The sequence below is a fragment of the Phyllostomus hastatus genome, unplaced genomic scaffold (genome assembly GCF_019186645.2).
Source record: "Phyllostomus hastatus isolate PE091 unplaced genomic scaffold, TTU_PhHast_1.1 phas_scaffold_21, whole genome shotgun sequence".
NCBI lineage: Eukaryota > Metazoa > Chordata > Mammalia > Chiroptera > Phyllostomidae > Phyllostomus > Phyllostomus hastatus.
The window spans coordinates 6266220-6293033 of NW_025334017.1; the positions used below are offsets into that span (position 1 = coordinate 6266220).

The 26814-nt window shown below is 42.2% G+C and overlaps 1 non-coding gene and 2 pseudogenes across 1 annotated transcript; 2 read left to right on the plus strand and 1 right to left on the minus strand.

Annotated features, from left to right (window-relative positions):
- Positions 1–8030: 8030 nt before the first annotated feature.
- On the plus strand, positions 8031–19301 carry LOC123833239 (annotated as a pseudogene).
- Positions 19302–19395: 94 nt separating this feature from the next.
- On the plus strand, positions 19396–19951 carry LOC123833341 (annotated as a pseudogene).
- A 6309-nt stretch (positions 19952–26260) lies between these two features.
- LOC123833399 lies at positions 26261–26421 on the minus strand. Its single transcript, XR_006788239.1, has one exon. It is a non-coding gene; the product is annotated as a U1 spliceosomal RNA (small nuclear RNA).
- Between the last annotated feature and the right edge of the window lie 393 nt (positions 26422–26814).

A 26814-nucleotide genomic window follows, 5' to 3' on the forward strand; every position in this document is an offset into this window, starting at 1 on the left:
CCTACGTAATCAGCATTCAGTCAAGAAATTGAGCGTTGCTAACATCCCAGAAGCTCTTAACACACCTCCTCCCTGCCTCTAATTTGACGATAAATCTGATTATAAAAAATTAGCAGAGGAATATGGTATAAATAAACCCTCAGACTCTAGAGCAGGTTAGAAAATCTTATTTGTCCTGAAATTGAGCTGGCCTCCTGGGAACACCAGCTGACGTCCCATCGCTAGAGTTTACACCCTGCACAGCAGGGCAAAGGATGTGGTTACTACGAAACATTCCACAGGTTCTGTCGTCAGAGGTGGGAGTATAGCACCCAGGGTCTTCTCTTCCCTTAGGCAGATGCAGACTCCTTGCAGAGGAAACACACAGAACAGTCCTGACCAGTGTGGTTCAGTTGGTCGAGCATTGTCCTGTAAAGGGAAAGGCCATCAGTTCAGTTCCCAGTCAGGACACATAACTGGGTTGCGGATTCGGTCCCCAGTGTGGGTGTGTGCAGGAGGCAACTGACAAATGTTTCTCTCTCACATCAATGTTTGTCTTCCTCTCTTTCTTCCTCCCTGCCCCTCCCTTTAAAAATAAATTAATTAATAATAAAAAGACTGTAAATCTTTCACTGAAAACTTACTAATAAATACATTTTTAAAAAGGAAAAAGAAAGAAATACACAGAATAGGTGCTCCTAAACAAGGATGCACCCGGGAAGCCCTGTGGAGAGAGTTGCATCCTGGGCCCACCTCAGGCTGCTGAGTGTCCGGGGCTTCTGGACATCAGCTCTGACTAGGTCAGTCTCAGAAACATCCCAAGAAGATTGTGAGGGGCAGCCTGGGTGAGAACAACCATCTCAAACTGTTATTCGTTTTCCTCTTAAATTAAACAAATACCCTCTGAGCCCCTTCCCTCAGACGATACAAGGAAGAAGTCCAAGAAGACACAGGAAAGGACACTGAGGGGACTCAGCTGTCTCCACTTTCTGATTTTACTGAGCTGGCTCTGCCCAGTCAGATGTGAATGGCTGCAAACACCCACAGTGCCAGTCACACACCCAGGCTCTGCCTCCCCAGGCCTCACAAGGTCACTTCTTGTATTTAACACCAGTCCTTGGCATGTATCCGAAATGCTCTCTTGCCTCTCATCCATACCGTAGCAAACTCCCACACATTCTGCAACATCCAGACTAAACATTCCCAAACCACGTGCATGCCTGACTTGGTCCATCTTCTGTGCCCCCGACATCCCATGCTCGGCACTCACACCTTGTGGTGCCTGCCCCACTGAATGGGCTGAGAGTTTCCCCTTTCTACCTGTGCATTCTGTGGGCTGGGAATGGAAGCTGGGCCTTGCTGAATAAATAAGTAATGGAGGGAAGGACGAATGGATGGATGGATACTTGAAAATGCTTTATAAAGAGCAAACTGTTCTATCTCCATTGGTTCCATAACTATCAGATGGAAGTGGCTTTCTGGGACTGAAACCTCCCTTTTTACTTAGACCCCCATCCTCCTCACCCCCAAGAAGATAGTCAACTCTTTGCCATTTCAACAGCAACTAGAAACTCTGCACCCTCACTATGTAATTGTTTGCAAAACATCATCTTTTTTAGCATCATTATTCTCTCATACTCACTTGCAAATTCTAACATTCTAATGGGCCTTCTGCCTCTCTCATTTTTGACCCCACAAAACAAACATGTAGCAAATAGAACCCCTTGGAAATAACAACTAGAAAGTGTGCCTGGGGACTGCCACCTAGGGAACAATGGCATTGAGACCAGCTCCTGGTCTACATTGCCATCCAGCAGGTGGTCCAGTTCCTGCCAGTGTATGTACACAGCAGTGGATTTCTTGGGAAGAATAAACTACAACCAACCAGGGCAGCCATGGTAAGCAGAGTGCTCTGGCACAGTGTTGTTCCCCAGGAGCTGAGTTCCTTCTACAGAGGACATATTTTGGAACCACAGTCCTAGCATAGGAGGCATTTCCTATGTTCCAACAGCAGCCACATGGCAGAAGCACAGTCAAAACAGGCAAGGGAGAATGTGAAGCCAGCGGAATGAAGATTGTAAAGGTCAGAGGAAGAGAGAATTGAACAGTTGTCAAGAGGGGGTGAGGAGGCCAGCGTGGGAACTCTTAAACAAAGAAAGTGTGGAAACAGCATCATCAACAAGGTATCAGAATTCCATGGTGTTCTTGTAGAAGAGTCCCAGAACTGGACAGAGTATGAAAGACCATGCATAGCAAACCCCCAGTCAGGAGACAACTGATTCACCGAGACTGACAGTGAGCAACTCTCATGTCAGAGCCAACCGTGGTATCTACCAGCATAGCTTAATTTAAGTGTTTTCAGAAGACCCATTGATCTCAAAATATTCGCACCTGGTGTTTGTTATGATGTCTCATATATTTCCACATTTTTTTTCATTCTTTTATGTAAAGTTACTGTGTCCCCAGACAAGGCACAATAAAAACAAATCTGTTTTCAAATTGAGAGGAAATCTACAACTAGAGCCTGTACTGGAAAAGTATCAAAGTCAGGAAAGGGGGGAAAAAAAAGCTGAGGAATGTTCCAGATGAAAAAAAAACTAAAGAGACCTGACAACTAAATGAACCCTGGGACCCGGGGTTGGATCCTGGACCAGGAAGAATTTTCTTTTCCTACAAATCACATTAGTGAAACAGCTGACAGAATTTGAGTAAGGTCTCCAGATTAGATGGTAGTATACTCATGTTAATTTCCTGATTTTGATCCTTGAACTCTGGTTCTGTAAGTGGCTTTCCTTGTTTTTAAAAGACATACGCTGAAGTGTTTAGGGTTAAAGAAGCGTGTGTCACACATATTGAAATCATCCTCATGAGACTCAGCAGGAATAGGGTTAAGGTACCTGCAAAGGATAGTATGACCCAACAGGAGGCGCCGGAGAGCCCGGGGAATGGCGTGGTGGGACGTGCCCACCTGGATTCCCCCTTCACAATGGTACCCGAGGTATTGAGCAAACTGCTTAATATCTCCACTGACCTTTGTTTCTTCATCTGAAGGTGCTAAGGAAAATACTAGCAGTCTGCTCTCACTGAAACCTTGATCTGGGCCAGGCGCTACTTCAAGCACTTCAGGTGTGTTAACAACCTATTACAAATGAGAAGACGGAGTCACAGAGAGTGAAGTAATTTGCTCAAGATCACACAGCTGCATGATAGTGTTGGCCAAATGTGAACTGCTGCCTTATTGCCGTTGTCTGATCCACTAGTGTTTCTATGAAACCTGAGTGAAATGTGTCACGCACCAATTTAGCACCTGCGCCGAGGGAAACGCTCCGGAAAGGTTGGCTAATCACCCGCATCAGCCTCATCACCACCCCCGAGGACTCCCTGCAGTACAGTACACCCTGCATTTGCTGGATTCTAAGTCTTCCATTTTTAGGTTTCTTTTTTGACTAAATCTTTGGTACCGTTTCATCAAATACAATAATGCCAAATAATCTATAAGTCAAACACCAGATACCTCAGAAGAGCTAAGAAAAAAGTAAAGGTAACATAAGCGAATATTTTTTTCTCATAACAATTGATAACTTTGTGCCCTGGTTCCATAAATATTGCCTGTAAGATTCATTTAGACTTGAGGACATTTTTCACACTACTTGGATTCCTTCCATGGAATACCATAGAGCCAAAGAGAATAAAAGATTTATATTCCATAATAGCTATGGTATACATATTTTAGGCATGTATTTGGGCTTTTTTCCAGAAATTATGTCAATATATCTTTTCTAGTACATGATACTGAATGCCATTCAAACCAGATGCTACTTCACAAGTCACTTTTCTGTTTGTATTTTTAAGATGTCTTAATTTCTTACAGAGTGGCTTTTCCTGGTGTTCACAGGTTGGTATCAATACCAAATGGATGGGCCATCCAGTTATATTCTCTAAATTCAAAAGGAAACTTTTTTATATTGATATTAGAGAAAGGGAGAGAGGCATCAATTTGTTGTTCCACTTATTGATGCATTCATTGGTTGATTCTTGTTTGTGCCCTGACTGGGGATCGAACCTGCAACCTTGACATATTGGGATGACGCTCTAACCAACTGAGCTGCCTGGCCCGGCCACAAGGAGACTGTTTTAGACTGCTAGGGCTGCCATAACAAAGAACCACAGACTGGGTGGCTTCAACAACATAAATTTATCTCCTCGAGGGTATGGAGACGGGAAGTCTGAGATTGAGGCATCAGCAGGACTGGTTTCTTCTGAGGCCTCTCTCCTGGGCCTGCAGATGGGCATCTTCCTGCTGTGTTCACACAGGGTCTTCCCTCCATACATGCCTGTGTCCTAATCTCCTCTTCTTACAAAAACACCAGTCGTATTGGATGAAGCACCATCCTAATGACCTCATTTTAACTTAATTACCTCTTTAAAAGCTTAACATCCAAATAGTTTAATTTAAAAAAAAAATAAAGGCCCTATATCCAAATAAAGTCATATTCTCAGGTACAGGCAGGGTAGGACTTCAACATATGGTTGGGGGGCTGGGGACAGAGAAATTCAGCCCTAACAGAGACTTAGAGAGCAGGGAAGAGAACATCCGTACAAGGCCCCTTCAGTTTGAGGCACAAACACTGCTTGAAGCCCACTGTGGGTGAAACACTGAGGGTTTAACTTCTGATGCTGCCTGTCTCTTCAGTATCCACCTCTCTGGGAACTAATCCAGTGGAGCTTCCATCCCAGCAAATTCCAGACCCTGCTCTTGCATCTCCATGAACTCCTTCTTGATAGCCCACTCAGCAGACTCAGTACCTTCTTCAGTGTGACTCTCCATGCCCAGGAATCCGAAACTCTCGTGTACAGCATGCTGGCACCAGTGCTGAATTCAACACGCAGCCAATATGGCTGTGTGACTTGGAAATAATCCATTCTCTTAATAGCTGATTTAATTTTAGTACTTTATTTACTGCAAACATTGAGTTTTGCCTTCAGGCCTGACAACTTCCAAAAACATTTGAAATGCCTAACACAGAGCACACAGCTGAGCAGAAGCGTTCTTAGTGAGCTGTGACAGGAATGAGAAAAAAGTAGGGGGTGTGAAGCCACTAATCCTAGATTAAAGCTCTCCAGGTCGACCCCAGATCTCCCTGCCCCACATCTGACTTCTGATTTACGACTCAGCATCCTGAGTCTGCTGCTGACTCTGCAGAGACTGTCGACCTCACTCCCGTTTCCTTGTCAGTAAAGTAGAGATTAAAAATATATCATCCTCTTCCCCTCAAACTATTGTAAAAGGTATGAAAATGAGATGGAACTCCAAAAAAAACTTGGTAAAATTCAAAATGAATTCAATAAATATAATTTTAATTCTTAACTCTCAAAACTAATTTAAATCCATTAAATGTGTAATTTTCTTCTGGCATAGTTTATACTTGTTACAAGATAAAGATTGAATGGCTCCCACAGTAAAACCTCTGTCCTTAATCCCATAAGCAAATTTACATTATGCTTTTACTGCCCTTAATCTACCTTTGATTCTTCATAGCTTGAGACGTCCATATTGTACAATAGAAGAAACTAGAGTGATTGTAATTTTACACTCCGGGAGCTGGCTGTAATACAACAAATGACCACCAGGGGGAAACATACACCAGATGCTGCTTAGACTTCACTAGGCTTTCGCGGTGGTGGTTCCAGATAACAGGTATGGGTAAAGATATCATGCACTGGGATCAATACACAATATAAAGGCACCAGAACTGCCCAAATTTATGTTGGCGCTGAATTCAATGTCCCAGGCTCTGCTCTCTCTAAAGCATCAGGAAGCAGAAGCAGCAGGGACTGGCTTTGGGAGAGGAAGAGGGAAGCAGAAACACCTGGAGCAGCTGCAGGGGCGGGGATGGGGGAGGGAACCCGGTCAGGAGAGAACAGGAGGTCAAATAGGACTCAGGAAAGGTTATTAGTAAGGAGCCAACAAGGATTTCATATTTACATTACCTTGTATTTTCAAAAGTTTTTTATCCTCATTCATTATAAGCTAATAATTCTGGAATATTGGTCATATTATAATTGAAAGGCTGAAACACAAGAAATCAGCACTTTACAGTAAGAATAAAAGCAGAATGCCAGTCTTCCTTGTACCCTATTTGTCGTTAAGTGTCCATAGCACATAACCTCTAGTGGTGCAAACCCCCAACCTGGAACCAAGACACAGGTGGAACTACCCAGAAAGGCGATGTAACAACAGAAACAGAAACTGCGTGCCTTCCCACTTGCAGGGCATCGGAATCCCTCTGAATTGGTATGGTAACCAGCATAACCTGTTCTCTCAACCCAAGACGGGGCCAGGCGACCCGGAGCTCAGGGAACTAAGGAGGCATCCCACGGACAGATATGTGGTGACAAGGTCAGAGGGGCCATAGCGTGTTCCCACACATGGACTTTCCATTCATCCCTGTGACAGATGCTCCTGAGCCCGCCTGGAAATTCTGTCTGTGAACTAATTATGGGCATGACCTGTGGCCGGCCACTGGGCAGCAGTGGGTAAGCGGATCGGATCGGTAGGTGAGAGCTGGCTATTCACAGGGAGGCAGGCTTTGATGCGAGTGGAGCAGAAAGTTTGGCCGAAACTCAACACCTCTTAGAAGTACAGATTAGCCAAGGGGAAGAAAGGAGAAGGCATTGTGGAAGTTTTCAAGAAGGAAACAAAGATGCCTGTGTTTTGTATTGCTCAGCTGCCTCAAGAAAATGTCCATTTGTTTTCTTTACACTCCTTTTACATTTTAAGTGGAATCTAGTGAATGTGTCTTTTTAGTGTTCCCAATTTCACCATTTCACTACACCTCATGTTGCCATTTTAATGAAGCATCATTTTTCCAGAGGGTGTGGGAACAAAACTTATTTAATGACCTCTCAGAGCAAACACTGAGGTCTTCAAATATTTCCCTGAATTAAACCCCTTACCCCACAATTCACTTCCTTTTTAAAGTGCCAGTTTGCCAACTACTACAAAGCTATAAACAGGGCTTTCCTTTACTCTCAAGCCACAGGGTTCCCGATGGGTTCCACAGCCCGGGGAGTCCATGAGAAAGCAGGACTCCCAGCCCTCGCCGTGCCCTGGGGCGGGGGGGGGGGGCTCAATGGCACAGCAGTGGTCCCCTTGGGGTCGTGACTCCATGTGCCTTACTCCCCTGCAGCACACAGATTTAGGGGACTCAGCAGAGGCCTGGGGTGACCTTGGAGATTATCTAGTTCAAACTCTCACTTTACAAATGGGGAAACTGAGACCCATGAGAGAGGCACACAGAGGACACACAGGTGTCACAGGTAGAAGGGGGTAAGCAAGGCTGGCCTTGTGTGGTTCACCACCACCAGCCTCAGCATCACTTAGGACAGTTGTGCAAAGTGGGTATTCCTGAGCCATTTCCAAAACCTACTGTAATGGTTTTACTGAGGGCGGAGCCTGGAAATGACATTTCACCCCACCACCATGGCTGTGCTGCGCACTAACTTTTGGGGAGCATGAGGAATAGTAGAAGGAAAGGGATTGGAGGCAGACAGATTAGGGTTCGAATCCCATCTCTGCTACTTACTAGCACTGCACATTTAGCACACCGACATCTCTGAACTCCATTTCCTCACCAGTAATTGAGTAGAGCGCTACATGGGATGGCACATAGAGGCACAATCAGGGCCCCGTCAGTGCCCCTTGTCACCTGGATGTTGCTGGACTTGAGTCCCAGAATCCCTGTACAGGAACTGTGTAAGGTAGAACATATCACTTGCCTCCACTGAGCCTCAGTATCCTTTTCTGTAAATGGCTACAAGCTCCTCCCAGGAATATTGGGAAGGTTGAATATCACAGTGGACCAGCATGGTCCGGTCATGAAACAAAACCACTGCAGGCCTTCCAAGGCAGGGATTTGGTTCCACAGGAGATGGAAGAGCTGAGGAGCCAAACGGAATGAAGAGGCCGTGTGGATACTGGCTGCTGAAAGGACAGAGGAGGGAGGTGGCTGTAAAGGAGTCAGGGTGGCCAGCAGGAGCCAGGACCATCCATGAGCGGGCAGGAGAGCTATCGCCATGGAGAAGGACTAGCTGCTGCTGGATTCAGAGGTAGCACGCAAGGCAGCCAGAAGGGGGAGAAGGCCTGCCCACCCCCTGCAGTCCCCCCCCCACCACCGCCCCCGCCAGGGCCTCTGCTGACCAGAAGAGGTCAGAGTGAGCAGACCGGGTAACCAGGGAAGTACACAGTTAGCCCTCTGTTCCCACAGATTTTGCATCTGTGGATTCAAGCAATTGCAGATCAAAAACATTGGGGGGGAAAATCCAGAAAATTCCTAAAAGCAAAACTTGAATTTGCCACATGCCAAACACTACACTGAATCCGTGTGAAAGAAGTGATGTGTGGCCATGCCCTGCTGCAGCCTGCAAGCAAAGGTAGGTCATATGCAAACACTATGCCATGTGATGTGAAGGACTTGAGCGTCTGCAGATTTTGGTGTCCTGGAGGATGGGGTGGGGGGTCCCTAGAACCAATCCCTGTGAATACCAAGGGGTGACTATAGTTCCTGGAGGTGAAAAGCCTAGAAAATGGGCAGACATGGGGCCTGAGAGTGAATCAGCAAATGTCTAGCATAAACACAGTACACCCTCCCTCCTGGGAGCACACCCACACCTTTCTTCCCCTACAGGGGTGCACCCCCTAAACTCTAAGGGTTCCCACAGGACTTTCAACCAGAGGAGCAATGAGCAGCAGCAGCTCATCCCAAGCTAACCCCCTGTACCTGCCTCTAAGACTCCCTTTCTCTGACTTTCCAGTGAGCGGAGCAGCCCTGCCTATACTCTCCTGCTGCTTCTTCTGCCCTGAGCTCTTCCTTGTTTCACTGTCCCCAGCTTCAATAAACATACACTCAAAATTAATTAATTAATTAAATAAAAACACATGCACAGCCTCAGACTTAGAGGAGGTGTTCTGTTAGTACCTGCCATTGTCATTGTTAACAACAGAATACAGCAGCTCAATAATGCAAAGGCTTTGGGCAAAAGTGTGTGTGTGTGTGTCTGTGTGTGTGTGTGTGAGTGTTTATGGAAAGCCTGCCTTTCATTAGTCACATACAGACATCATTTCTGCAGGGCTGGTCACCATGTGGAGGAAAAGTCCTAAAATTAGAGTTCCAGATGTGCCACTTATAAAATAAGCCTCAATTTCTTTGTTTTTTTAATCCTCACCCGAGCATATGTTTTTATTAATTTTTAGAGAGGAAGGGAGAGAGAGAAAGAAGAACACTGATGTGAGAGAGAAACATCCGTCAGGTGCTGCCCGTGCGTGCACACTGGGGACTGAGCCCGCAGCCTTCGGGGCACAGGACAGTGCTCCACCCAGCGGGGCCACCGGCCATGGCACCCTTCGTTTCTTATGTGTGAAAGCGTGATAATACACCATGTCATAGTGTGTCATAGAATGTCATATGTTCATGAACATGAAAATATTTTGTACACTTAAAAGCCATATACAAATACAGGCTATGTTTGCATTCTCAAAAAGTGGACATTTTCTAAAAACAGCTATCAGCTTCACTCTGACCTAAATTCAATACAATTAGTTTTTTCCAACTAATTTTTCAAGTTTATTGTCTTTTCAGGAATTGAGATAAAACACTACTTGAGCAAGTACTATTAAATACATAGTTCAGGGCTATGAAGGTGATGGTCCAGGCAAAAGCTCACAGGAGAACATCTTAGCAAATGTGATGACAACCTGCTGAGTTCTTATGAATCTTCACAATCCTCAACTGTCAGCTTTTGATTAAGTTGATCAAACAGTGCTATATAATAATATAATAAAACATATATGTAATAAAAATTAGTATTTGACTAATCTCTTTGTGCACTTTATGTGCATTGTTACCATTTAATTTATTTCATTATAATTATTGTTGTTACTATTTCATTTTCTCAGTTGGAAAATCACTGATATTTAGTGTGGTCAATTAACTTGTTCAAAGTCCTTCAGTTTGTCACCAGCAAAGCCAGGACGGAGCTCAGGTCTGGTTGAGTTTGCAGCTGGTTGCTCCCCTCTGCCTTCCTACACTGTTTGCCTTTGGAAACTGGTCACTGGAGAAAATGGTTCTATGTCATCAGCTGTAATGAAAAGAGCCCGGCACTAACAAGAAGAAGAGCTAAACTCTAGATCACCTGGGTCTAGCAGTGCTGTTCTCTCACCCACAAAATGAAAGACTTGGTTGGAAGAGGAACTTCAACAGTGCAACATTTGATAGGTTTCATAAATTCCTGATTACTGAAGAGACCTCTGATGACTAAACTTTATTGTTTTGGTGTGATATGTATGCACAGTTAACTACATTTTATATCTTCACAATGAAAATCTGTTCACTTCTGTTCTTTTGCTTTCTTGTTGGCTTATTGAATTAGTCCAAACTGTTGTACTAGGCATTGTGAAATATTCCGAAATTTACTGTTCTTAATACACTTTTAAAAATCTTAAAAATTTTTCCCAAAGTACTGCATCACATATTTTACTTTATTGATTTGAACAAAGATCGTCTTGGATTTTAACCCAACTGCCAGCATGCCTGTGAGCGCCATCCATCACGCAGCAGCTGGCAGAGCCTGCGCGGGACTGGTAAACTGGCACCAGGCCCAGAACCAGGGCCGAGCGTGCGTCACAGCCAGGGTGGCCCACGGGGAGAGGAGTGGAGCGCAGTGTGAGGACCACTCCACAAACGCAGCTACAATGGAGCATGCGCAGGCTCAAGTAGCTCTACGGACTGGTCCGCGCTCCCATGCAAGTTTTAGAGGAGAAAAACCACACCCCAGATGTGGATGGCTTGGCATTTACCAAAAAAGAAAGACGAAGGCCACCTGTCTGGATGGGAAATCCCGAGAGACAGCAATGAGGAGATGCCAGGGGTAAAACGTATTTAGAGTTGGACAAAGTGACCAAACCCCTCATTTTCCCTGGGCCACAGTGCGGAGAGCCAAAGGGGGTAACAATGAGGGACCACTCCCCAAGAACGTTGGAAAAAGTTTGTCCCCAAAGAGCTAAACCTGGTTTAGATTTGTCATGTGGTTACTCCAAGAGACCATTGAAATGTGTTAAGAAAAACTCAAAATGCCAGTCAATGGGACCCAAGAGTCACCACAGCAAGGCCGAGCTGGAGTGTGATTATAATCAGGAGTGTGGGGACTCGGTCAAACACATTGAACCCTGTCAGGAGAAAGACTGAACATCAAACCGCAGTCCCGTTCCGCATAGAACGGCTGTGCTTGAAGGTGCGGAAGGGGGTCATGCTCACACACACTCTGATGACAGGGGCAGAGTGCCCACAGACCCCAGTGACACAATCAAGACACTTGAACATAATATGGCTGCTGAAACTCAATGTGACAAATTATCTGATTCTATAGTCTACATTATTATTACAAAGTAACCCACAACATTTATATGATATTACCTGATTCTAATTCTATATTAACCAGGAAAATTCCTGATGAGACTTTTACTTCCCAGGGACAGCTGCCAAGAGAAAGATAATATGCTAATCATACTGGCCTTAATATCTCAGTTAAAGGGATGCTCAGAGTTCTCCCTGCAAAAAAAAATACTGGCACTTTGATTTATACATCAGTCTCTTATTGTCTGAGTTAATGGGAGTCTACCCCCTGGGAGCTGGATCCATAACAAGTGTACATAAAACTTAATATCTGAAGCTTCAAAGCTGACAACTTGACCTTGTATTGATAGTGTGGAATCTATGGAAAGTAAATGCCGATTTAGGAGACATGTGGGCATTGACAAACCAACCTTCCTTAATAATGTCCCAACATTGCCAAATGCCATCATTCAACTTTTAACCAATAACAGTATTGGCCGTGCATGTGCCAGTTTACCTCAAATGCTTCACAATATAGAACTGTTTGAATCCTGCACAACCAGGGAATTACTCTTCTGGGTCAGATCTGTGTTACAGGAAAGGATTTGAGGTCTTTGAACTGTAAGTAAACTCAGAAAGATTGGGCACTACACTGCAAATTGCTATAATTTCCATACAGGAAGTCACAGCAATCAGCACAGTTTTCTCTGTCCCTCCAACTGCATTTCCTTCAGAGACTCCCTTACACACTTCTGAGACGTTTGCCATTTCTTAGCAATTTAAACTGTGTGTGCCAAAAATCAAATAACATAAACAAATAATCCACAATACTCATATTAGAATGGTGACATCCTGCAAGTCAAAATATAGGAGACGTTATAACTAAAGAGACAAATAAATTTGACCAATATAAAAGTTCCAAATTTCTGTGAATGTAGCTATCAATATTTAAATTGTAAAGACAAACAACAGATTAGAAAAATATTTGCAGCAATACAGGGTCTGGCAGAAGTAATGCCTACTTGAGTGTGGTTGGTAGAGTAATAAGATGGGTGTAATAATTTATAGTTTTAATTTGAACATTTCACTTAAAATGTCATATTGTGTGCTTGAGTGTGATACTGTTATGTTACAGAATTGCATGCTTATGATTTTGTAATAAAAGATTTTGTAATAAAAAGGGGGCGTTATTTGTGCTGGACCCCGTATGTCAATAAAGGAGGGAAACATTGTATTTTGAAGTATCCAAACTTTCTAGTAAATAAATAAAAATGAAAAGAGAAAATTTTATTATGTACCTATTTAAAAATGAGCAAGAATACCTAACAAAAATTAAGCACAGTTGGGAAGAAAATAAGATTCTTACATACTGCTGATAACAGCATATATTTATACAACTCTTCTTGATTTCATTATACATGAAGGGTAATTAAATCATTTACATTCTTTTAGTTAGTCTGACTTTAAGGATTTATCCTAAGGAAAAAAAATTTAAAAAGGAAAAGTTACATGCATTAACATAACATAATCACACATAATAGAAAAAAATGGGAAACAACCTAAATTGCCAGCAAGGGAGAAACAGTCAGGCTGATTATAATACATAACTCAGTAGAGTGTAGTTCAATTAAAATTCTAATGTTTAGGCCTGATATTTTGGGGAAATGTTTCAAACATGCTAGACAAAAGTCTGAGTTTTTTATTTTAAATGTCACAACTACAGCTATGGCAACATGTGAGCATGTGAGCAGAGTCTGGGAGGGAACTGGACCCAAGAAAGCTCTTGTGATGCCACTGAATCTCAGCTCTGCCACCTGCTGGCTGCAAGGCGCTGGCACGTTTCTTAATGTCTCTGTGCCTCAGGCTTCCAGTCTTTAAAATGGGGATGATATTAATAGTTACTTAGTGAGTATACAGATTAAATGAGTTATTACATGTAAAAAATACTTATAAAACTGTGTATTTTATGCAGAGCACATCTGTGCTATATAAAAAATCACTGTTAGTCATTAGATTATTCTCCCATCATATTTTACCATAGCCTTGATAATAAATAAAATTTAGAAAGGACATTTATTTATTTATTTATGTTTTTTAAAAGATTTTATTTATTTATTTTTAGATAGAGGGGAAGGGAAGGAAGAAGAGAGGGAAGGAAACATCAATGTGTGGTTGCCTCTCACACACCTCCTACTGGGGACCCGGCCTGCAACCCTGGCATGTGCCCTGACTGGGAATCAAACCAGCAACACTTTGGTACACAGGCCAGCATGCAATCCACTGAGCCACACCAGCCAGGGGTAGAAAGGACATTTTTTTTAAATTCCCTCCCCAATGTTTATACATTGTTGTTAAAACTTTTTTCATATCTATTAAGAATAGTTCATAGTATCCTCAAGAACATTTCAGTTCAGTGAACACGTACTTTGCACCTATTGCTATGTGCCCAGCTACATGTGTCCCTGCCCTCATGGAGCTGCAGTCAGTTAAAACATAAGGACTCACATGGGCCTAACAGTGCTGATGTCATCAGCTTTGCACACCACCTTCCCACCCCAAATCACAAATACCATTCCATTATTTTATTTTTTCTACCATTAATGCACCCAAAATATTTGTTTTATTTTGTATATTTACATAAATAGTCTTGAGCTTTATAAAGTGTGCCTCTATGTTGAATAGACTTCTATTCTTACTAGATTTGAACAAGTGTAGTAACTTAATATCCTCCAGTATTTAACAATTGCCATTTCATCCAGGTGCCATTTAGATATTAACACATTTTTTTTAAATGTGGTACTTCAAAACATGTTCAGATCCCAATATTTTTAGGAACTTGTCATTTGAAATCAAAGTAGACCGTTCTGTTTTAATGATATAAATGTTTTATTTCTTATCATTTTGGTTGCATTTGTTGGAGTGACATCAGTTAATAAAATTATACCAGTTTCAGATGTACAACACTATAATACATCATCTGTGTATTATATTGCATTCACCACCCCAAGTTCAACTCTTCATTCTATAATGATACAGGGTATTCCCATTTTTGTTTCCACATTTTCAGCCATTCGGCAAATGTGTATCGAGCATATGTTATGCACCAGATGCGCACAGTGCCAGGCACTGGGGATAAAAACACAGTTCCAGTCCCGAGACTTGTTCAGTCTGCTGGGAGAAACCTTGGTCACAATGCAAAAAATGAGAGTTATAATAAGACTCTGTCCAAGGGCTATGGAGCAAGGAGTGGGAATCCAAACGAAAGTCTTCACACTCATTCTAAAAAAGAGATGGGACTAATATGAAAGAGTGCCAGAGAAGAAGGCATTTGAAGTCAGCCTTGAAGGACACTGGGTGATAACCAGACAGATAAAGTTAGAGGAGCCTTCCAGGAAGAGAACACAGCCTACACAAAGGTTAAGAAAGTGCAACAGAGCATTGAAAGCCCTGAAACACTTAGGTTTGGTGGAATGAAGCCAGGGCGAAGGGTATTAGGTGAGCGATAAAGTCAAAGATTCCTTATAAGTCCTATTAAAGACAAGAGGTTTATCTTTATGAGGGAGAGAAAGCCATAAAAACTGTCCAGGTTATGGAATTTTCAGATTTGCATTACAAAAGGTCCACTGAACCTTGGCTGGTATAGTTCAGTGGATTGAGTATGGGCTGCAGACCAAAGGGTCGCCAGTTCAATTCCCAGTCAGGGCACACCTGAGGATAATTGCAAGAAGGGAGAGACAGCACAAAGATACCAGCCCAGAGGCTTGTGAAGTTGTAAAGGAACAAATTAAGGGGATCTGAACTAGGACAGTGACAATGGAGAGGATTAGTAGATATATTTAAGGCAATATGGAAGACTAAACTCAAAAAGAACCACCACAACTCAAATACTGCATGAAACAAAGCAATTGCTTGAATGCATGGAAGAGCTCACAAGAAAGTAAAGCACTACTCCTCAGTAAAGACTAGAAAACTCTGTCCACTGAGCAGATGACAAAGAAGCTAATCTATCCTGGTCAACAGTCCAGGGGGCGGGGACCCTTCCCTGAGAACTTGAAATCAGGGGTCTGCCCTTACCTGAGTTCATAGCAAAAATTTACACTATTCCAGGGTTCTGGAATATCAAAGCTAAAAAAATAACATACAATATGGACAAGCCCTATGATGAGTTAAAAGGTGGAAGATACAAAACAATATGACAAGACTACTGTTAGTGTAAGAAACAGTGCAATGTCATGTAATACACCCAATCTATGTACAAAGCCTCCTTGGGTCGTGTGGGAGTGTCCCAGGCCCAGCCCTCGATCCTCATCTTCCCTCCAGCGATACTCACTGTGTTGTGATGTCACCGAGTCTCGAGGCTGGAAGAACCATCTATAAGTGATCACTCCCAAATGTATATCTGCAGCCCGCCTTTCTCTCCCAAATACAAGTTGCAAGTTTCAATAGCCAACTCAAAATCCCTACATAAATGACTAAGAAGCAAATAAAACCCAAAACTTTCTTTACACCCCCTCAATCCTCCTTCTCCACATCCTTCCCCATTTTCATTGACAGTAAATCTGTCCATCCAGTTGCACAGTCTTAAAACCTTGGAGGCATTCCTGACTCCACTCTTGCTCTCACATCCATTCACCAGGAAAGCCTGTTGGATCGCCTCCAAGATGTAGACAGAATGCCTCTGCTTTACACCTCCTCAACAGCCATGAGGTGGTCAAAGCTTTCATCATAAGCATACCTGGATTACTGCACCACCATCTAGCAGGTTTCCCTGCTTCTACCATTGCTCTCCTGACTACATACACACACATCCTAACAAATTCAGAATCCAGAGTGATCCTTTACAAATGTCCGATCAAGTTGTTACTGGACCCCTTCAGCATTGGGGCTGGTGCTGGGCTGGCCAGGTCTGGGAACTTTCACCCATCAGGGACCTCCAGGTTCGTGACTCTGTCAGGGAAAATTTCAAGACACAAGTCCAGGTGAAAGTGAGAGTGACCTTATTAAAGCTTAGGTCAGTGAGGCAAAAGGAGGGCCCTTGGAGACAGGATCAGGGGGTGAGCCCAGAGTGGGCTGCTGCTGCCAACTGCTCCCCTGGGTGAAAGCCCCATTGGGACTCTTAGAGCTTAGGAAAGAAGAAGCAAAGTACATGCCTGAGAAAGCGGGAGGTGGGGGAGGGGAGACGGTGATGCAGGTGTGCTCAAAGAAGAGCAAAAGCTGTTGTCCTTTGTCCTGAGGGTTTCGTCGCTATTCAACAGGTGAGAATTTTAGTGTGGGTCCCAGGGGAGGAGCTCAACAGAACAGTCATTAGATTTATAGGTGGTCGTTTAGCAGGCTGGTGTATCAAAACAAGTGCATAGTGGGGTCAGGGGTCATTCTCTGGTTAGTTTCACCTCTATCTCAGACTAGTCAGGCTCTACTTAATTTTTTGTTATCTATTTCCCTGATTAAGGTGTTTTGAACCACCTGCTCTTAGGGATCTTTGGTTAGGGAGGATAGAATCTTGTACTTTATCACCTACCTGTTAATTGCTCAGCAGTTTGTCTCAGTTTCCTCATTCCACTTGCTAGGGAATTTTCCTAGTTTCTTACTAACCTGCCTCAAAGTCACCTCTATGCCCCAAATCCTGCAATGGGTCCCAGTTATCCAAAGTAAAAGCCAAAAAGTGCTGGTGCCACAGGCCATGGAGGTGCACTGAGGAGACTCAGGGAGCTCATGTTGGGTGCACCACAGGGAGAGTGACCTGACCCAGAGCACCGGTTGCCACTCCTCGCCACCACCACACAGGCCTCTAGCCGCAACAGGGGAAAGATTTACTGTCTCAGGTGCAGCAAGCTCTTTCCTGAGTGGTTTTCTGACAGGAAGAAAAAAGTCCTGCAGAAGAAAGATGTCATAGGAGAACTGAATTCATTCAGGATTTTGAAATACCTGTTTGTACCAATATTAAGGTTTCTAAAGGCGGACAACATACTTTAGCAGCTGGAACGTGTAGACCTTGGGTTCAACCCTATGACATGGATCAATGATCCTTGAAGTTTGAAAGGCATTTCAATTCAGAAGTTGTCACCTTGGAAACACTGCCTGATAACTATTCAAAAATTGTCTTCTTACATAATGATAGACACAGCAAATTCCATTCACAGTCAGGCTTTTACTACCAAGCCAGAATACCACAGTTTGGGAGAGGTTTTTCTTACCATTATCCATTCCACAACTTAAACTTTGTTGGCTCAAGCACTGAGGTTTATAGATTAAACTTAGAACAAGGAAGGTACCCAAATCCTCTACAACGTAATGCTGCGGAGAATAACATTTGTCACATCCATTCCATGTGGGGCTTGTTTGCCACAGGAACAGGACAGCGTCGAGTAGGGTGTGGGGATCCAAGAGCATGAAACGTGGCTGGCCTGTTAGACTGTGCATTAGGTAGAGTCATGGCAGATTCAGAGACAAACAGTTTACCTACAGCCCCTGCTCTGAAATTTAGCTGTGCCTTGACCATGGCAGTGGGAACATCCACAGGGCAGGTTTCGTTATCTGATCTTCCATCTGAAAAGCCATTGCTAGTTAAGCATCACCATCGTGGGCTGCCCATTAAGTCAGTTCATTTCCAGGATTCTTTAGATTTGATTTTGTCTGCAGACTTTTGAATTATCAAAACGTGGAATGAGAACTCAGGAAAAATATTTCCTTCCTTGGAGCCAGAACCTCACAGCAAAGATGCCTGCCTCTGCCCCAACTCAGGCATGCTTCCTGCTGCTGATGAAACCCCCAAGAGGAGCATCTGTTACACTACAGTCTGGGGCCTGCCCCAGGTGGTGCTCCATCTTAGACCTTTTGGCAGAAGAATTGGAAGAGAATCCAGAAAGCATGGTTTATGACAGTTACAAATTTATCACCAAGAAAGACCTTGACAATTTAGGGCTCATACATCTCACTGGATCACCTTTTCTCTGGGCATACATGTATAGATTTCTTATGGATAGAAGACTCTATCACAGGGTGAAATTGGTAGTAAGTCCACTTGCTTATGAAGAACATGAAAGATCCTACAGAAGACAGAAGAAACACCTGGACAGAGAGTCCACTTACAGAAATTGCCAAAAGTTCACAAAGAGCTGGTCTTAAGTTAACTGAAGAGGAGGAGAAGCAAAAACCTACATGGAAAAACAAAGTTAAGAGCCTTCCAAATATTCTCACCAATGATCAATTTAAAGTTCTGTTTGAGAACCCTGACTTCCAAGCAGATGAAGAGAGTGAAGATTTCAGGCTTTTGAATCCATTTACTTCAAAGATTACTGAAAAAAGGAAGAAGACACTGAGACTCTTAGAGCAACAAGAGCATCATGGAAAAGAAGAGGAGAAAGAACTGGAAGGAAAACCAAGTGATGCAGAAAGTTCTGAAAGTTCAGGTGATGAAAAGACCCCACCGAGTGGGAGAGATCAGGGACCAGCACCGACTTCTCCAGCAGAGGACAGAGTGAAGCAGTGAGAATCGCTCAGGGAGGACCAGCCGGAACGTCCTCGAGCCCCAGTTTTGTGAGATCAAAGAAGAGGAATTTAGAAGCTTCAAAGATTCTGCCGCCAAGCAGAAGCTGATGAATAAAACCCTGGAAGACTGGTTGAAACTTGAAGCAAAAAAATAGGACACGGAGTGTATCAGACACCACAGTTGGCAGCAAACAATTGACATTCACATTAAAGGGGTATGAACAGCAGAAGAAGCAACAGGAGGCGGAGAAACTACACCGACAGGAAATGAAAGCATTCCGTCCATCCTCAGCCAGCCACCTGAGGTCCAGATACAAGAGAGGACAGCCGTTTTCACTGAGCATGGAAGTGATCCCGAAGGGCGGTTCAATTCGGGAGGGGCTCGCCTCCCCCAAGTGGATCACCAGGGAGTACATTGAACACAGACGTCCCAAGCACATTTAAAAGTTCCGTGTGGGCCCTGGGGTCGCAGTGCTGATTGCAGAGGAAGGCTGGTCAGGAGGCCAGCTTCCGCTCACTGAGGCCGCACCTTGAGACGATGGCAGAGGGAGATTATGGCAGCACCAACTTGCTGGCTGCAGATATTGCAAGACTAGAAGAGCAGCTGCGAGGATGGGGAGAGGCAAGAGGCGATGCTGGATGGCCGATAAAGTCCTCTGCTGGAAGATCCTGGCTTCCACCTGCCATCGTGTGTGTGGTTTCCTTGGTGTTTCTGACCCTCTACTATCTAGATCCATCTGTTCTGTCTGGTGTTTCTTCTTTTCTTATGTTTTTGTGTTTGGCTGGCTGCCTTGTTCCCATTCTAGCGCCTAGAATTTTTGGCTCTAAGAAACAAACTACTGAGCAGCAGCACAGATTCCATGAAATGTGCAGCAGTCTAGTAAACACTCGATGCTGAGCTTGGGCTGGTCGAAATGCCTCTTCACACTACAGGAAGAAAGAAAAGCCAAAAGCATTCTTCACAGCCACGATCATTTCTCTTACTGGGATTGCTTCCTGAACTAAACCAACATGGAAACATTTCAAAGTACGTTGGAATGGCCAAAAGGGAGATGAACGAGCTTCTTAAGCAGTAAGAAAAGAAAAATGAGTAATGCCTTTTCCTTATTCAGTGTGATTAACAGTGTGTACATTGATTGTCCTTGGGAACAGTTTCTATCATCTGGATATAAAGTGTTACAGAACTAGCTCTGTGCTGTCACTCCTTCAGCCCTTAGTTACCAGAAATCCAGACTTGCCTGAGGCTTTGTACATAGTGTCTTCATGTCAAGTGTATCTGGGTGCATTCTCAACAGCTGGCCTGATATGCACAACTCATTCGGGAATACAACATGTTTTGATTTTTCTTACCCTTGGTTAATTGAATTCATCCTTTTGGTAACTTCCTTTAAAATAATATAGTGGTGAGTTTCACCCTACAGGGCAGTTAACAGTGACTTTGGATAATTGTTAAAGTTGATCTTTGCTATTTTTAGCTAGATACAAGGTGTAGTGGTCTGTGGCGACAGAAAACTGGTTCTGCTGTCTACTTCCACAGTCTGCTTAAAAAAACTGCCTGGCTTCGTGAATATAGGGACCACATTTACCACTTTCAATGAAGAGACCAATGAAGATTCATTCCTCATTCTGTTTCTGTGCCGTGGGAGAAGAATTCTCGTGGGAGAAAATGAAACTAATTACATACCCTCACTTGTGTTGGTTTCTCTTGTGTGCAAAACTTAGCACTTCATAAAAAATATTTATCCTTCCTCTGAAACGGGGACTCTTGTGGACTTAGGGCTGTTGTCCCCTTGTACTTAGCCTCCAAGCTAGTAGGTCCTTAAAGGCTTTTTAATAGCAAACTTGGATTGAGGAATTAGCATACCTTTCATTTTAGATTTTCAGCAGTCTAACACTAAAGCACATAAGAGATAAAGACTCCAGCCCAAGACTTTCACTCCAAGACCAGCTAAAAAAGGACAAAAGTCTTCCTGTATTTCATCAAGATTAAGTAGAAAATAGTCTTTTCCTACTAACTTTTCAATTCTTAATTTATGGTAATGTGGCTGCTTAGGTCCCCATAGATTTGGCCCAGGAGGAGATGACTACGCTGGCATCTGACTTTTGTACCAGATATTTTTCTGAAGAATCCAAGGGCTGTTTGCTGGTGAGAGCAAATTTGGGGAGATGATAAACAGCCAGCCTTGGGTTGGTAGAGATTTTGTAACTCTTGGAAAGCATCTGAGTCACTCTCCCTCTCAGTAGTTAGAAGTTTTGAGTATTTGAAGTCTGTTGAATGAACCTCTAAGGTTGCCAGAAATGTGACATATTTGGAAAAGGTCTTAACCTCTAATTAATTAGCTGTAATAAAGTTCTGTGAATATATTGCAGTAGTGCTGTAAAACTTTGACCTCGTCATATATCTGTCCTTAAATAAGTGTAGTTCTTCCCCTTCTACATTGCTATAAAGAGTGACACCTGCACAGCCTGTGTTTGTGTTTGTAATGTTTCGTGTGAAAACTACAAGCCACCCTAATTTACATGTTTCCTCATTGTAAATAAGCCTGTTCTCGTAGCTGGATTTTTTTCATATACATGTTCTACCAATTTAACTATTTTTGTGGTTTCAGTCTTTTATTATTATTTCTTCTACTTTGCTTTGTGGAAGGGGAAAAATAAAAGCTGGAATCCCTAAAAAAATAAATAAATAAAAGTTCCATGTCAATTCTTGACACATTTACAGAGGTTAAGATTTGGCAACTTGTCCCTGTGCCTTCTGGGTCAGAGTGCTGTCCATGGGGCACTTTTTGTCAATGGTTGCTCTCCATACACATCGTCCTTTGCCCTAGTTTTAATCAAGCAGACCAGGTGGTTGTTTCTTAATTCTGTGAAAAGTGCCCCGTGAAATGGGAGGTTCTCTTGTGCTGAAAACGAAGCTTGATAATGTTCCAGGAACTTTCTCTTGCGGTGCTGCCATTCACAAAGGCACCACTCGGAACTGCTCCTGTCTCAGCTATGGGGCGGCCTTGGTCGAGTTTGGGTTTCTAAGTGTGCTGACAGGTTTGCTGGGGATATTTTAGAAAATATTTTTATAACAACAGAACAGAAATTAATGGTAATAACCTAAATTTAAGAAAGAGAAGCCACTGGGTATTCTTTTATACTTAACACAAAATTAAATATAGCTTTTTTTTTCTCTTTGTTAAGTGCAATGAGATAAACTGGCTGGAGAGAATATAAAAATAAAACACTTTCATTTGAGCAGCAAGCAAACACACAGACACACTCTCACAGCAAAGTAAAAGCAATGACCTCACAGTGACCCATCAGAGGTGTCTCATCTGTGCCCCTCTACTTTCCGCTCTCCTAGTGCTCCTCACTCCCTCACTTCACTCCGGCACACGAGGCTCCCTGCTATTCCTGGAACAGGCCGGCACGTTTCTACCTTACACTGCTTGCTCCCGCTGTTCCCTTGATTTGGAACCTGCATCTCTCTGTTATTCACTTGCTAACTTCCTTGTCTCCTTAAATCTTTGATAAAATCTCAGTAAGGAGGCTTATCCCGAGCACATCATTTAATACTGTATGCGGCTGACCCGGTACCAGCGTGCTTGGTCCTTCTAACACAGCTTTATTTCCTGTTTCCCATATCACTCTCATCTCCAAACACATTACACAATGTGCCTATTCGTTGTGTTTATTTCTGGTCTGTCTTCCTCTACCACTAACACACACACACATGTACACACATGGAAGGTAAGCTGTCTGTAGGCAGGGATTTTCGTGTGTTTTGTCACTGATGTATCCATGCTTCTAATATGATATCTGGCCCATATTAGACACTCCATATTTGTTAATATCTCCATGAAGGAATGGAAGAAGCAAGAAGAATCCATCAATAGTAGTTATATCTGGAAAAGTGAACTGGGTGAATGGGGTAGAAATGGGAAAAAGGTATTATTATATTCACTTTTCTTCCTTTTTAATGTTGTAATTTATGTTAACTATTCAAAAATATTAATCAAAGAATAAAAGAAATAAAATATAAAATATAGTCCTAAGCTGATGAGATGATCCCCTTGGGATCCTAGTACAAGTAAATAGAAAATCATTCAAATGAAGCACTCAATCCAGGTCTCACAGCATCCCCACACATAAAGGCCTGCTGAAGGTGAGCTCACAACGCAGAATTACAGGACCATGAGCAAAGTCTACCATGAACTCTGAGATAGCACACACAGCAAGTGCTAGGACTAAACAGGCCCCATGAACTTCAGAAATAAATAATCAGCTAGAAACCATTCAAAATACATATGTGTGTATACATAGATATATTGAACAGATATATAGATGTGTACATGTACACATATCTCTATCTGTGAGATTATAAGTACAAAATAAAGAATTCAAAACATAATAAAATTAAATATTCTGAAGGAATATTTTAAAGGTTAAAAATTAAGACTTCTAGAAATGAAAAACACTAAAATTTTAAACACTTAATGGATATACTAAACAGCAGATTTTCACTTTTTTCAGATATTCTGGAAAATTCTGAGGAAATAATCCACAATGCAGCATAAAATAACAAGGGAATAGAAAATATAAAAATTTCAAAAGGAGAGAACAGAAAACGGGAGGGGGGTAATATTCAAATAATAATGGTTGATAATTATTCAAATTAATGAGAGAAAATCATTTTTAAAAATGCAACAGCCCTGGCTGTTGTGGCTCAGTGGATTGAGTGCCAGCCTGTGAACCAAAAGGTCACAAGTTCAATTCCCAGTCAGGGTACGTGCCTGGGTTGCGGGCTGGATCCCCAGTTGGGGGTGTTAGATCAGTGTTTCTCTCTCACATCAATATTTCTCTCTTTCTCCCTCCCTCCCACTGTCTAAAAATAAATAAATAAAATCTTTTCTAAAAAATGCAACAATTCCTGGGCAAAAACTAAATCCATCTCTAGACAATTGAGAGTTAAACTGTAGATCACCAATTAGAAAATTTTTAAAACAAACAGCAACTAAATACAGACTACCAACAAAGGACTAACAATTAAACCAACAGCAGATTTCTCTTCAACAATAAAAGAAAACAGAAGACTGTTGAATACTTATTTTCCAAAGGCTAAAGAAAAAAATACTATACCCAACTATCATCCAAGAATTAGGGTGAAACTAAAGACACTTGGAAAAGGAAAGTGTCTTAGTCCATTCAGGCCATTATAACACAATACCACAGACTGGGTGCTTAAACAAAAGGCATTATTTCTCACAGTTCTGGAGACAGTAAAGTCCAAGGTTAAGCTGCCAATTTATTAGGCTCCTGGCGAGAGCCCACTTCCTGGCTTGCAGATAGATGGCTGCCTTTTCACTGTGTCCACACACTCGGAGGGGCAGGGGTGAGGCAGAGGGAAAGAGTGCTCTGTTCTCCCTTCTTTTCTCTAAAAATTTATTTTATTGTATTTTTTCCACTACCATTTATCCCCCTTATACTCTGCTTCCACCTCCCCACCAACAACCACCACTGTTGTCCTTGTCCATGAGTGCTTTCTCTTTTTCACTCAATCCCTCTATGCCCTATCTCTTCCTTTCTTAAATATACTAATCACATCGTGCCCCCTCCAGCTCATTACTCCATTTAAACCTGATTACCTCCCAAAGGCCCCATCTTCAAACACCATCACACTGGGGCACTAGGGCTTCAAGATACAAATTTTAGGAAGACACAAACATTCAGTCCATAATGCAAAGTATTTACAAAATATTTACCATTAATAATATTTACAAAATATTTACCATTAATAAATCATTAAAGAAAATATTCATGACAGATATATTCAGGAAACTGAAAGCAAAATAAAACTGAAATGATGAGTAAAAACACTCATAGGCAAAGTATTTACAAAATATTTACCATTAATAAATCATTAAAGAAAATATTCATGACAGATATATTCAGGAAACTGAAAGCAAAATGAAACTGAAATGATGAGTAAAGACATCCATAAGCATGTAAGTAAATCTAAAACAAACATTGGCTGTCTCACACACCAACAACAAATAAAGTTACAAAAACAAGATGGAACTCAGCACCTGGACAACAGCTGTAGGGTGCAGTGACTGGAGTTAAAGCATCCCCAGGACCTGCTGCTGTTTAGCAGAAGGTATTTAGAGCTACTAATTAACATTAGATTTTATTAAGTACGCATGTTTAAATATGAACTAGTAAAAGAATGAAAACAGGATTCTTCAAAACCAATTGACAGAGAGAAATGGAATTAAAAAACTGCTATCAGAAAAAAGAAGACAGGAAAGGGACAAAATAAAGTAAGAAAAGGAGCAACGTGGGTTTTTTTATTTTTTTCTGTTGAGGTTTACGTACTGTACAAAACAATTAAAACTGAATGTCATCAGTTCCAACACGCTTATTTTTAGAGAGAAGGATATAGTGAATCCATGTGTGATACTTCCCCGCTTCAACAATGGTCCCATCTTGCCATTTTTGTTTCATCTAATTCCCCCACTTTTTAAAAATTTGCCAAATTGTTTTAAAGCAAGCACAGGCATCATATCACTTTATCTGTCAATATTCCAGAATAGAACACCAATAACACCAACAGACAAGGAGTTTTTAAAACATAAGCCACAACATCATTAGTTAAAATAACAATAGTATTCAATATTCCCTAAATGTTTCAAACTCTTCTTTTTGTTTGGCTTGGTTTGTTCAAATCAGGACCTAAAAAGGTGCTACATGTTATTGATGTCCTTTATATCTCTTTATGCCTATCACAGTCCCCCCACTCTTTTTTTTGTTATTTTATTGTCATTTATTTGTTGGAGAAACCTACAGAATTTATTTTCCAAATTTAGCTAATTGCATTTAGTGGTATCAGTTAACAGGTATTTCCTCTAAACTCTAAAGATGTAATCAGATTTAGAGTAAATGGTTTTTATTCTTTTCCCCCCAAAAAAATACTTCATAGGTGATCCTGTGTACTTTCTACTTCATCTCATCAAAATATACACAATGTCTGCCCTGATGGGTGTGGCTGAGTTGGTGGGGCAGCACCCCACAAGACGAAAGGTCGCCAATTGATTCCAAGTCAGGTCACCGGTTGATACAAGGTCAGGGCACACACCTGGGTTGCGGCTAGTCCCCAGCCAGGGCGCATACAGAAGGCAGCCAATCGATATTTTCTCCGTCTCTCTCACCTTGCCTTCCCCGCTGATCGCTGTGAGGAGAAAACATTACGGATTGCTTCTTGTATGCTCCCGACCAACTGCAACCCAGGCCTGTGGCCTGACCAGGAATCTAACCAGCAACCTTTCGTTTTGTGGGAAGACACACCAGTCAGGGCATAAAATCTTTTAAAAAAATTTTAAAAAGGTATATGATGTCTGTTTGTCCCATTATTTTTTAAGCCAGGGAGAGCACAAACGCTGTCCCCTACTACCAACAAAGTAAGCAGTCAAGTTTCCCACACTTGGGGGACGGGCAGGGGTCAGCACACCCAGAGTGCAAGGGACAAGCCTCACCCTGGGAAAACCACCTTCGTGATCATGGTAGCTGCTAGGTAAAGTATCTGATTGTCCCAGTTTTAAAGAAGTAAAAATAGATCATTTGGTCTGAATGATGATAGTCTGATTCATCCTTTGTAAAGTTTCTGATCAGTTGTACATATAATTGTGTTAGTAGCCATTGATGATAAATGTCCAGATACATTATTTTCTTAGTAAAACAGTTTGAGGGGAGGGAAGTTATATCATTTCCCCCAGGTGGGTTAGCTGGAGTTCTTCCATGAAGAACTCTTCCTCAACAATTTGCTCTCTCTGAAATATGTGTAACACAGGGAAGACAATATGAAAAGCTTAAAATGCTGTTACATAATAGCATTTTCATAATAAATTGGTGCCCTATATGCTCCATTTTCATAATAAATTGGTGCCCTATATGCTCCAAAAATGATAAATATAAT